The 14123-nt window shown below is 37.8% G+C and overlaps 1 protein-coding gene across 11 annotated transcripts in view; it reads left to right on the top strand.

Moving 5' to 3' along the window:
* Tm2d1 (TM2 domain containing 1) overlaps positions 1 to 14123 on the top strand; it is a 206076-nt gene that overhangs the window by 127175 nt on the left and 64778 nt on the right. For 6 of the 11 annotated variants that reach the window (XR_013427839.1, XR_013427834.1, XR_013427837.1 and 3 more), the window contains exon 7: positions 6708 to 14093. The exons of 2 other annotated variants lie outside the window; for them this stretch is intronic. The gene's annotated coding sequence lies outside the window, so the exon portion shown is untranslated. The remainder of the gene's footprint in view (positions 1 to 6707; positions 14094 to 14123) is intronic. 3 more of the 11 variants (XR_013427841.1, XR_013427838.1, XR_013427840.1) reach the window with 3 other exon arrangements.

Here is a 14123-nt window from a genome sequence, read left to right as displayed (position 1 = left end):
CAGAAGAACAAAGAGAAAGGGAATCAAGGGAAACAGATAAGCAAGAGAAAAATATACATAATAATTTTAAAAAATAAAATTAAAAATAAAAGTAAAGGAATAAAAACATTACCAAAATATACTAATCAAACTTCCTAGTTCTCAAAATACTGATCCATGAAAAATAACTGACTTCAAAAATGCTATAAATGAGAAAAGACAAATATAAATATGTATAAGTGTCCCTGAAGCATTCAGGTCACAATCAAATGAGAAAAGAAAGAGGAAAATAAATATTTTTTTAAAAATTTCAATGAAAAGTTAAAGAACTGTTTCTATGGGAGTTCAAAAGATTCTCAGCTTCCCTTCTCATCAGTGTTATGTGGGGTGGCCTGGAGTTTGATTCCTCCTCCACCCTCAGAGTGAGGCTGCTGAAGTGAAGAGGAAATCCCATAGGCAGAACTCCTGGATAGGGAGTGTAGGCTTAGGTGGGCTCCAGGTGCTCTACCACTGAGCCACAACCCTGGCCCAGTATTGCTGAATTTTGAATGGCAGTTAGTCTGGAGATTTTAAATCAGTGCACCTCCAGGGCCCAGAAGTTGCCAGTTCACGCCAGAAGACTGTGCCCCAGGAATGTCCCCTGGATTCCACTCATGCAGTGAAGGAGCCAATTGTTAGTTCCCTCTGTCACCTGTGGACCCACATATTTCCTGGTCTCTTGGGTTCAGTCTTCAAACTGTATCACTCCCACTGCTGCCCTTTTGAATTCCTGGCCTGGTGCATTTCTTGCAGCTGGTCCTGCAAGAAGCTAGATTGGAGGTGAGGGGAGTTGGGTGGGTTTCCATGACCAGTATTCTCCTGTGAAATCCTCTCTCCACATTGGATTTTTCTCCTGGTCACTTAGGCACTCTATGTCATGCAGTGTGGCTTTGCCAGGATTGTATTTCAAACCCAACTTGGGTTTGCCAGGAATCAGCTCTCCTGGCTGCTGACCCCCATACTGAGCCTGCAAAGTGGTTCCTTCCTCTGTCCTCTGCATGCAGCAGGGAGAGATGGGATTTCTTTCCTACACAAAAATATTGTGTAGCACACCTTTCAGTTTAGTCGTGCAATATCTTTGATCTGTGATCTATCTTGGGCTTCCTAAAAATATGGGTTCCTTTAATTCCCTTATCCCTCCATTTTGCTCGTGGAGGGACCACTCTGGCTCTTGCCTCCAGTTGCAGCAGCAGTGGTGGCACTGGGATTCTTCCTTATCAACCTCCTGATTTTCCAATGTGCTTTGAATGTCCAGTATGAAATCCCAGTAATGTCTCCCCCTTTTTCTTCACTCACCTTGCTGAGAAGCTGCCTATCTGCTTTCTTGGTTTCATGCCACAGAGCAGCCAGGAAAGTGACCTTCTCTAGTCTGCCATTTTGAAAGCTCCTCCATGATATGTCCAAATATTGCTGAGTTTAATTTTTTTTAACTTATAGATGGACACAATACATTTATTTATTTACACGTGGTGCTGAGGAATGAATGCAGGGCCTCATACATGTTAGGCAAGTACTCTACCACTGAGCCACAACCCCAGCCCAGTATTGCTGAATTTTGAGCATGGTTAATTTGTTTGTGGAACAAGGTGTTGTCTCTTGGCTGGGTTTAAATCAGCATTAGAGTCTCTGCCTTGTGTACTTGTCCCAGTAGATTCTCAGCACCTTGCTGAGAAGCAGTACTCTGACTGCTTGAATCCCAACTCTTGGGGCAACTAGAAATGCAGCCTTACTCTAATCAGTTATCTTAAATCCCCTCTAATCCTCCTTATTTCTGTATAGAATTCATAGTAATATTTCACTTCCCTTTTTGATTTTAGTAATTTAAAACCCCTCTCTCTCTCTAATTTTTCTAGTCTATTTGTCTAAAGGTTTGTCAGTTTTATTGTTTCCTTTTTTTCGAAGAACCAACTTTTGAGTTCACTGATTTTTCTCTATCGCTTTTCCCATCTCTACTTCGTTTATTTTTGCTTTAATCTTTTTGATTTCCTTCCTTCTGCTAGATTTGGATTTAGTTTGGTTTTATTTTAATTCCTAAAATTATAAAGTCAGGTTCTTGATTTGAAATCTTTCTCAATTTTTAATGTAAGTATTTATAGTTATAAATTTCTTAAGTGCTGATTCCATTGCATACCATAAGTTTGGTACATTGTACTTTAACTTTCATCTGTTTTCAAGTGTTATTTAATTTTCTTTGAGATTTCTTCTCAATTGATCATATCTCCCATTGTTTTGGGCATAGATATTTATGATTCTTATGTCTTGTTGATGTGTGATTCCCTTAAGTAGTATGAAATAATCTTCTTTATCCCTTTTCACTAACTTTGGTTTGAAGTTCACTTTATCTGATATAAGAATGGAAACCCCTGCTTGTTTATGCAGTCTGTGTGAGTGATACTTTTTTTCCCCATCCTTTCACCTTCAGTCTGTGGATGTCTTTCCTGTGAGATTAAAAATCCAATGTGCTAGTCTATGTCTTTTAACTGATGAGTTTAGGCCATTGACATTCAGGGTTATTATTGAGACATGTTTTGTATTCCTGGTCATTTTGGTTTATTTTTGGTTTCATTTTGACTTGTTTTCTCCTTTGATTGGCCTTTCCTTTAGTGTAGTTCCTCCCTTTGTGGATTTTCATTGTTGTTTTTCATTTTCTCCTCCTGGAACATTTTGCTGAGAACACTTTGTAGTGCAGGCTTTCTTACTGTAAATTCTTTTAACTTTTGTTTATCATGAAAGTTTTTTATTTTGTCATCAAATCTGAAGCTTCATTTTGCTGAATATAAGATTCTTGGTTGGCATCCATTCTCTTTCATAACTTGGTATATGTTGTTCCAGGCTTTGAGGGTCTGGGTTGAAAAATCTACTGAGATCTGAATTGATCTTTCCCTATATGTAATCTGATTCCTGTCTCTTGAAGTCTTTAAAAATTCTGTCCTTATGATAGGCATTTTTATTATAATGTGTCTTGGTATGGATCTGTTGTAATTTTGTACATTTTGTGTCCTGTAAGATTCTTGTATTTGATTTTCCAAATCATTCTTCATGTTTGGAAAATTTTCTGATATTATTTCTTTGAAGAAATTGTGCATTCCTTTGGTTTGAATTTTTGTGCCTTACTCTATTCCAATACATCTTAGATTTGGTGTTTTGATGTTATCCCATAATTCTTGGATGTTCTTTTCCTGTTTTCTTACCATCTTCATTGTGTGGTCAACTTTTTTTTCCCAAGATTGTATATTTTGTCTTCATTGTCTGAGGTCCTGTCTTCCAAGTGATCTAGTCTGTTGGTGATGCTTTTTATTGAGTTTTTATTTGGCTTATTGTTTCCTTCATTTCAAGGATTTCTGTTTGTTTATTTTATTTTATTTTTTCAGAATCTCTCTCTCTTTCTTGAAGTAATCGTTTTTTTTTTTTTTATTTGTGCTCATATCTCTTTGTTGGTGTGACTGATGGTTGCCTGTATTTGCTCTCCTTTCTCTTCATTGAAGAGATCAATTTTTGCCTGTATTTTCTTACTTAGGTCATTCTTTAATTCCCAGATCATTTTAATTAGGTACATACTGAATTCCTTCTCTGACATTTCATCTACTATGCTGTTGATGGATTCTATTGTTGTAGTCTCTTGGTTTGTTTGGTGCACTTTCTTCCCTTTTTTTTTTTCATGTTGTCTATATGTCTTTGTCTCTTACATTGTAGATCTGAGGTATTGCAGCTTCTATCCTATTGACTTGTAGTGTCCCTGCAGGTTATCAATACCTCACCTTTAAGGGGGATATCAATGTTACAATGTTACACACAGTGCAACCAATGTGCAGCTATAAATCAATTGGCTTCTATTTTTACATTTACAGTTTTTTTTTTTTTTTTTGCTATAAACAGAAATGATGAGTTCGGTTGTTTTCTACCATATAGTCAATAGGTTTTCATAATCGTTTACAGTTTCTAATGGTAGATAGGGGGATAGGCTGTGATGTTTATGAGGTAAGATGTGAGAATATAGAGGTATTAGATTATAATGACTAATGAAAGGGTAATCAAAGTAAGTTGGTTGTCAGCAGGAGAAAAAAGAGAGAAAGGCAACTTCATGCAAGCCTCCCTGTTATCTCTGCAACAGGATGGTGTCTGTTAGTACACCTAGTAGAGATACCACTGGTGCAATGGGTCCCACGGGGACCTTGGTCACGGTTTACCAGGTCCTGTTTGTTTTCCCTAGATGGAAGCGGCCATGTCCCCAGTTGGGGTGGCAGCAGCATCAAGCCTGTAGGTACCTTGATATTAGTGAATAGGGAACCATGGCCCAGTGTCTCTGCACAGGTGCAGTGTTCCTCTCCAGTGGCAGGCCACTGGCTGTGGGTTGGGCCTCTCTGGGCTGTATTGAATTTCTTAAAATATGTCTTCTTTTGTCGCTTGTTAAACTTTTTATTTTAAAGTCTTTTTTCTTTCTAATATTAGTATAGCTACCTATACTCTCTTTTGTCTACTATTTACATGGAATAGATTTTTCTGTCCTTTTACTTTCAATTTATTTGTGCTTTGGAGCTAATTTGAACCTTTTGTACACATGATATAGATGGATCATTTTTTAAAAAATATATATATTCTTCTAATCTCTGTCTTTACATTGGAGAATTTAATCCATTTACATTTAAAGTAATTACTGAGAGAGGATTTTCTTCTGTTGCTATTGGTTATCTGAATGCATTATAGGGTTTTTTGGGGGCTCTTATTTCTTGTGTTACGGTCTTCTTTTGTGCTTAGTTGATTTTTTTAATAGTTTTTTAATTTTTTTGTTAAAGAGAGAGAGAGAGAGAAAATTTTAATATTTATTTTTCAGTTTTCGGTGGACACAACATCTTTGTTTGTATGTGGTGCTGAGGACCAAACCCTGGCCGCACGCATGCCAGGCGAGCTCGCTACTGCTTGAGCCACATCCCCAGCCCCCATTTTTTTTAACAGTTTAATGTTTAAGCCCCCATGTCATTTAACTTTTTGTGTATTGATATCTATCATCTCTGTGGTTATTATGGGACTTATATTTAACATCCTAAGTTATAACACTTTAATTTGTCATTGTTTTCTTTCTTTCTTTCTTTCTTTTTCCTTGTTACTGGGTATTGAACCCAGTGGTACTTAACTACTTAGCCACATCTCCAGTCCCCTTTTTATGTTTTATTTAGATACAATTGACTTATAGTGTCCTGCAGGTTACCAATACCTCACCTTTAAGGAAGATATCAATGGTACAGCACCTAGTGCAAACAATATGCAGCCATAAATTTCTTAGGGCCTTCCTAAGTTGCTGAGGCTAGCATTGAACTCTTGATTCTCCTAAGCTTTCTGAGCTGCAAGGATTATAAATATGTCTCACCAGACCTGGCTAACATTTTAATTTGAATTTATCCCAGGTTAACATATACAATCTTTTCTCCTTTGCAGCTCCATTCTCAGCCCTTTCAGCTGTTGATGTCAAAGAATTACATCTTTACATATTGTATGCCTCCAAATAAGCTAATGATTCTTTTAAATGAATTATATCTTAAGTTATATAGGAAAGAAAATGTGGAGTTATAAACTAAAGTTACAATAACACTACTTTTGAACTAACTCTTAAAAAATACACTAGTCTCTTAAATAATATGGAAAATAGTGGAGTTATAAATCATTACTTTCCCAAATATTTACCTTAATTTGTAACTTTGTTTCTTCATATGACTTCAAATGACTGTTCCATATCCTTTCATTTTACCCTGCAGGACTCCTGTGAGCTTTTCTTGCAGAACAGGTCTAATGATGACATACTCCGTTGATTTTTGTTTATTTAGCAATGTTTTCTCTCACTTTTGAAGAATAGTTTTGCTGAATATAGGATTCTTGGTTGACAATTTTTTTCTTTCTGCACTTTGAATATATTGGCCCATAGACTTTAGGCCACCTACGTTGATGATAAGGAATCTACAGATCATATTATTGAATTCCCATGTATAAGTCACTTCTTAATGTTTTTTCAAGATTCTTTCTTTCTCTTAAATTTTTTTTTTTATTATACTGTGTCTCTTTGAGGTCATCTTATTTGGAGTTCATTGAACTTCTTGACTGTTTATATTAATATATTTTATCAAATTTGGGATGTTTCCAGCTATATTTCTTCAAATAGTCTCTCCATCCCTCTCATTCTTCTTCTCCTTCTAGTACTTTGGTAATGCATACCTATTCATTTACCTCTAGCTTTTTAAATTCTGTAATAACTTCTATTGTCCTATCTTCAAGTTTACTGGTTCTTCTGCCGGCTCAAATCTGCTTTGGAATGAATTCCTCTAGTGAATTTTTTATTTCAATTACTGTACTTTTCAGCTCCAGAATTTCTGTTGGTTTTTTTTTTTAAGATTTTATTTGTTTATAGAGATATTTCCATTTTGTTCAGACATTGTTTTCTTGACTTCTTCTTTTAGTTTTTTGAGTATCTCTGAGAAAATTATTTTAAAATTTCTGTCTAATAGACCTGCCAACAGTTCATTTTCAGGAATAGTTTCAGTTGATTTGTTTATTTTTTTCTTAGAATGTGTCACCTTTCCTTGTTTCTTTATATGCTTGGTGATTTTTTTTAATCAAAAACTGGACACCTGTACCAAATAATTTAACTCAGGAAATCATTTTCTTTTCTCTTTTTCTTTCTTTCCTTTTTCTTTTTGTAGGCTTTCTCTGTGCCAAGGATCAATCTAAGGTATAAAGTTAAGCTCTTTTTGAAAATTGTAACTTTCCCTGGGCACACACAGTCACTTTCTAATTTTCCCTGTAGGTGCAATTGCCTTTGAATGTTCTGATTTTTAGTGTCTGGTTACCTAAAGGAATAAAAGAGGAAAATGAAAGGGGATCAAGGGAACTACCTCTTTCAGCCCCCAGAAATCAGTTGGGGGAAGAGGGGCTTGCCACAGTATAAAGTGATGTGACAGTAATGGCTTTTAGCTGCTTTGTCTGGAACTCTATGGTCAGAAGTAGCCATCAGTTAGCAGAGAATAGATCTATGATATTTGGAGGTAGTTTTTGCCCACCCTGGTTCTGGAGCAAGCTGCTCCAGAAATGCTCACATAGGCATCTGCTATGAGGTTTGAGAAGAATGATGGGTAGTTAATTCTGGTCAGAGAGCTAAAGTTGAAGAAATTAACTATAATTTATCCTCCATGCCTTCTCCTGGAAGTTGCAAGCCTTTATTAAACTTTAGAGCTTCAAAATAGCTGGATCAGACGGACTCTGCCATATAGTTATTGTCTGGGCAGGAAAACAGATTTTTGGTGCTTCTTACTCTTTAATTTTCTCAGAATACTCTTATATCCAGTTTTGTAATGTAGGTTAAGAGGAAAATAAGATTCATTATATAGAAAAGACAATTATTATTATTGTTACTAATAACATTTATGGGATCCTCACTGTGTGCCAGGGATTCTCTTAGCTGTTTGATGTATATTATATCATTTGGTCCACATAACAGTGCTATGAGATAGATACCATAATGGTTCCAACTTGGCAAATGAAGGCATTGAATCTCAGAGAGGTTTAAGTTATATACATTTTACCTTTAGTATGTAACAGAAGTGAGATTCAAAACAAGTTATGCCAAAATTCTTAACTGTTGGCCAGCTCACGAAAGCCCATATTGTATTTTGCATTAGTCAGTTTTCCCCCATAATCACATTGTGTTCTAACTACTTCAAGAGTCAGTAGCTTAAAACAACAAACATTATTCTCATGCTTAAAGGTCTGCAGATCAACTGATTTGACTGAATTTGGCTGAGCTCTCCTAGGAGGCTCTGTGTTTCTTTTCGTTTCTCTTTTTTCTTTTTAAATGTTGGAGTCCAGGCTAAAGGGATAGTAGCTACCCAGGGCATGTGTATCTCATGGCAGGTCATCAGTGCACAAGAATGAAGATTAACCAGGCAAGCATTTTTAGGGCAAATGTCATATCCACAAATATTTCATTGACCAAAGCAAGCTGCTTGGCCAAACCCAACATCAACAGGGGAGGGAGATGAAGTCCTGTGGTGGGAAGAGGAGGTCGTAATTACTTTCTAAGTAGTAATACAAAATATCACACAAGCATTTTATTGTTTGCTTATCTTTAAATCTAGTTAAATTTAATTATTTTCATTTAGGCAGCAATTATTTAATTTTGCTCCTGTGTAAAACTCAAAATTCCAAAATTGCTACTGAAGATTTCAGTCCATCTAGTTCTTATGAAGTTCAATGCTGAGTATTAAAATGGTGGCTGTTGAACTCTTTAGAATTGTACCATTGTCGGCAGATCTCAAATCCACAGTATTCTTCACTTGATTCCTTGCCAAATTCACAAATGTGTTTATATTTTTTAAAAAACACTGTAATAAAACTTTGATTTCCTCCAGAACAATGTATTTTCAGAAACCCAGAATTCTCGTGAACAACTCTTATAGAAAGAGTCATAGAGTAAGGTCATTAAGTTTTAAAGCAGTCTTAAGAGGACTTTTAGTTCAACCTTCTCATTTTACAAATGAGGAAACAAATAGCTTCAGTTTCAAACTTCCAATTTTCATACACAAGCCCCCATTTTTGCATTTTTTTTTCATGCAATAAAAAAGCAATGAGGAAAGAATCTGGGGTGACCTTTACATGTCTTACTGCAATTGTAATTCTATAACAGAGACCTCTGTTCATTTTATTTTATGAGACTCCACATATGACCTGCTAACTTTATCACTACATTCAACTTCCCCAATTGCCCGTGAAAAATAAAAATTAAGTCTTCCTATTTTTCTTCACAATCTTGAGGGATTTTCTGCTTTAAGAGCCAGCAGAATGAGCTGAGAGACATCTGGTTACTGGCTCCCAAGTCCTGAGACACCCTATGCTGTCTCCCACAGAGGAGATGGAAAGAGAGGTACCATACCTGGTTTTCCAGAAGGAGAATTATGAGCATCTTTTCAAGATCAAAACTCTTAATTTTTAGTTAGTAGTTTCTCCTATTAGACCTGTAGAGAGCAAAGACTGGAAAAATCTAAGGGAAAAGTATATCTCATTAAATAAGTATTTGACTCTCTCCTGTGCACCATGTCTGGTGCTAGGTACAAGGTTATAATGCAAACAAGACAGAAGGAGTCACTGTGCTGATGATGGATGCTTCCAGTCCAGCCTGGTCAGGTAACTTAAGTGGTTTCAAAGCAAAAACATTGGGACCAAGGGAATGTGAAATGCAGAGTTTAATTCAGTGTATGGGAGGCTAAGGGCAGAGAGCTTTTCAGGTGGGGAACAGAGCATGTGCAAGGGCCTAATGGGACTAAGAAATAGCCAAAGCTGAGCCAGGAACAGGGAGACTAACATGAGGCTGGGCAGGCAGCAGTGGCCCAGACTGTGAGGGGACTTACAGGACAGGGATATAGAGTTTTGACTTTGATTTGAAAAGTGAAGAGAAGACCTTGAAGGCTTTCAAGAAGGAGAGTGATACATAATTGCATTTACATTTTAAAGGGAACACATTGGCTGTATTCTCAAGAATGAATTGGGGCGGGGGCCTAAGAGAATTACAGGGAGAACAAAATAAGTATCTGACTGGTGAATCCAACTATTCAGCCTAAGTTAGCTGTGTGCAGGTGGGTGTGTGCATAAAAGTGTGTGGTTATGTTCACATAGCAAATAAAACATATTGATGGTCCTTTTCTTTACTGTATATATATATATATATATATATATATATATATATATATATATATTTAGATTTTTTTTAATTAATTATTTTTTTAAGGGTACAGCATGTTGTTTTATGTACATATACACGTTGAAATGATGACTACAGCTGGGTGCAGTGACATGCCTGTGATCCCAGAGACTTGGGAGACTAAGGAGAAAAGGACCACAAATTTGAGACCAGCCTCAGCAATTTAGCAAGACCCTCAGCAACTTAGAGAGACTTAGTCTCAAAATAAAAAATACAAAGGGCTGGGAATATAGCTCAATGGTAAAGTGTCCCCGGGCTCAATCCCTGGCACAAACAAATAAACACACACATAAAAAAAAAAGAAAGAAAAAAGAAAAAGAAAGAAAGAAAGAAAAATTTAAAACACATCCCCCAAACTGAAACTCCTAAAAAGAAATGATTACTATATAAGTTAACATATCCATCTCCTCACATAGTTAACCTTTTGTTGTTGTTTGTTTTGGTTTTGGTGGTAAGAAAACCTGAAACAGCCCCTACTCAATTTCCAATTTGCAACATAATATTATTAACTCTAATTTTCATACTGTTTGTTACCTCTCTGGACTTATCCTATATAACTGCAAGTTTTTACCCTTTGACCTGTGCTTCCTCACTTCCTCCCTCTCTCCACATTCAGTAACCACTCTTCCACTCTCTGTTTCTATATATTTGACTTTTTTAGATTGCACATGTAAGTGAGACTTTTTCTTCCTGTGTCTGGCTTATTTTACTAATGTCCTCTGGTTTCTGCCATGTTGTTACAAGTGGCAGGATCTCAGAAGGGCCTCTCTTATCCATAAACTCACCCTCCACTTCCAGATAGGCAAAGAATAAGATGACTCCTTTGGAATTGGAGAATGTTTTCAGGACATGCTGATTATTCAGGAATGGCTTTAGAGTTGAAGCTGAAAATTGGACACGTGCATTTAGTTCTCCTTTTTCCGAAGACTCACTTACGCAAAAAACAAAGAGAACAGGAGAAAACAGCAAAAACCTTGGAGTTGAAGTATTGTGAAAGATTGGTGACTGGCCTAACAGCCCCAATAAGGTTTCATGCTGAGCCTGCAGTGTGGAGACTCCAAAAGCAACTCAGTTGACATTTGGAGCAATGAAAAGCTCAGGATCTGGTGGCCGGGACCTCAGAAGTTGAGAGTGAAGAGAAGGCTGAAAAAGGGGAATGGTAGGGGTCTTAGGAGCAGGTATACCCCCCATCCATGCCACCCATCCATGCGACTCCTTTTTCTCCACTGCAATAAATGACAGAAGAGAATTATGTTTTGGAAATAGTGACCAGGGTTTTCTGAATTGGAGATGCCAGGGAGAGTTGGGGTATGGGAGGATGCTGTTCTGAAGGCAGAGGGATTACAGACATATATTGATGGACTGCTTACATGTTTGGGCTTCAGCCTCCTTCTCACATTCTGCTCCCAGAACAGAACAGCCAGCAGATAGACCCCCATTATCCAGGGGGCTGTGATCCAAGACCTCTCATGGAAGCCTGAAACCATGGATAGAACTCAACCCTATGTGTACTGTTTTCTCCTATACCTGTGTACCTATGATGAAGTTTAACTTATGAGTTAGGCATAGTAAAAGATTAAGAGCAATAAACAATAAAAGATTGAACCATTGTAACAATATACTATAATAAAAGTTATGTGACTGCTCTTGTTCTCTCTCTCTCTCCAAATATCTTCTTATACTTTCACCCTTTTGTGGAAAGGAAACACTTTATGGCTTCTCTTTGGCATTTCCAAGTTGCCAACATCACAACTCTCTGTTTTAGGGCCATTAGTGAGTAAAACAAGGGTCACTAGAACACAAGCACTTTGATTCATGACAGTCCTGGTATGATGACAGCTGACTAATGGAGAAGTAGTGAACATGGCCTGAACATGCTAGACCAAGGGAGGACTCACATCCTGGGCAGGATGGGTCAGGATGGCATGAGATCTTATCATGTGACTCATGGTGCACAACTGACATCTTTGGAATTGCTTATTTTGGGAATTTTTCATTTAATATTTTTAGACTGCAATAAGACTTCTTATGGGAGGGACTACTGTATATCTTTAAAGTATAAAGATCTCCACTGGACAGCTGACCAACCCAAGAGGCAAAGTTGCAACTGAGGAGGGTTCCCTAGGAAACAGGAGAGTCATTTCCTCTTCAGTGCCAAATTGGAGTGGGTGTGTCTGAATGAATTGAGAAACTTACACAGCTAGGACCAAGCCTTGGATTTGATCAGTGACAAGCACATTAAAAACAAATCAAGAGAAAAACAAGCCAATAACTCACTCCAAGTGGGAAAAATGTTATGCAGGAAAGAGAAGATACCCTTGCTGTCCCCTGTGACAGTCACCGGCAACGTGTACATAGTTACGAGAGGCAAACATTGGGCACTTCCCCATCTTTCATGTTGAGAAGCCATAGACAATGTCTATAATTGAAACATCGTATAGCAACATGAAACTGATATTTAGAAACTTAAATTAAATATTAACCAGAATTAGGGGAGTTGAAAGCAACTGCCTTAGAGGGTATGCAGTAGGCTCACTAAGCAGCCTGTGTACTCTCTTTTTCATAATAAGCCTTGTAAAACAACTATAAGTATATGGGTATGTAAAATGTTAATAAAAATGAACACAATCTAAAAAGAAAAAAAAAGGAATTATGTTATTAGAGCCATCCAATATATCCTATCATTCGCTTTTTAAATTTTTTGTACTCCTGAGTGCTACCACAGTACCAAGTGCACAGAGCTATCTTTTTACTGTGTTAAGACCTCGATTTTCTCCTCCCAATAATGTTGAAGATCTAACCCAACTACTTCAGAATGTGATGTTTTTTTGGAGACAAGGTCTTTATAGAGGTAATTAAATAAAAACAAAGTCTTTGGATGAGCTCTTATAAAAAGGGGACATTTGGCCCCAGAGAAAAAGACACACAGGATAAATGCCATGTGAAACTGAGGGCCGGGATGGGGCTTATGTACCTACAAGTGAAGGAACACCAGAGATTTTCAGAAAACCAATGTGAATAGGCTCCTGAAGTAAAAATGTTCACCCCCACTGGGGACGGGGCCCTTGTGCCCTAGAGAAAGCATGAAACAGTCTCCCCTCACAGGCCTCAGAAGGAACTAACCCTGCTAACACCACCATCTTGGATTTCCACCTTCCACCTCTGTTGTCCAAGATGTCTAGTTTGTGGTACTTTGCTAAGGCAGCCTTAGGAAACTAGTACACTTGGTATGTGGTGGTTCATTTCTATGAGCTCCACATGGGGAAGAGTTTTGCTGTGACCATTCCTTGAAGGGTTGAGGAAGGGAAGAAATCAAGAAGAGGGAGGAAGGAAAAAGAGGGCCAAGCCAAAATGTGTGAAGATCCACCCTGACCCTAGCTGGAAAAAAATCTGCCTTTGAGCAAGAGGGATCATGCTTCTGTATTTCTTTACAACCAGAACATATTTATCTGTATGATTTGTAGTTTAAAAAAACAAATAAAAACAAACATGTAAATATACCAAAGAAATACAGAAAAGAAATTTCTTCTTCCTCAATCTTGCCAAATCTCCAAATAGGAGAGCAACGAATTGGTCATGTTGAGGATTAATAAAGGATATTGAAGTTAATAAAAATTAAAAATACTGCATTTTAATTTGTTGGCTCTGATTTTTCCCTAACCAAATAGAATAGCTGTTCTGGGGGCAGGCCAGACTCTGTCCTACTTCTCCTTTGCAACTTGGAGTCAGGGGGACACTAACTGAGGGCAGCCTTTCCTGGATTTGCTTGGGAATGTTTAGAAAACTTTCCAGAGACAGCCCTGGAGGGAGGGGCAGGAGGATAATAGTTACCACTTCCACTCAGTTGTCCAGACTCCAGTACGTGACACATAAACCACACGCAGCCTCGCTGTGGTTCAGAAGGTTAAAAGTTATTAAGTGAAATCAATTGAAATAAAAAGAGTCACATCTGCTTCAGTACACAATTCACTTTTCCAGACGGCTTTGGCCTGCACGGCAGGGGACACACACACTCTCTCTCTGTGTCTCTTTTTCTCTCACTCTAAGACCCTGGGGAAGAGCAGAGGCAGCTGCAGAAGCCAAAACCCTCCCCAGTCTTAATTAAACCCTCAAAGTTTCCAGGCAACACAGCCAAGGAAAAAAATCATTTCCAAGCTGAAGACCCCCAGCCCCCAGTCCCAGCAAAGGAAACGGGTCGTTTGGTTTAATCAGCCCACGTGCACATTCTCTCTCCCCAGGTTGCCAAGACGGGGCCTGTACCTAGCAGAGGTATTTGTGTAATCAAAGCTTCTGGAACTTTCCCTGCCAAGGCTACCAATGTGAATAGGCTCCTGAGGTAAAAATGTTCACCCCCGCTGGGGACGGT

This window comes from Ictidomys tridecemlineatus, chromosome 11, assembly GCF_052094955.1.
Source record: "Ictidomys tridecemlineatus isolate mIctTri1 chromosome 11, mIctTri1.hap1, whole genome shotgun sequence".
Classification (NCBI taxonomy): domain Eukaryota; kingdom Metazoa; phylum Chordata; class Mammalia; order Rodentia; family Sciuridae; genus Ictidomys; species Ictidomys tridecemlineatus.
The sequence above is the reverse complement of the archived record's forward strand: the minus strand, read 5'-3'. Positions and strand labels throughout refer to the sequence as shown.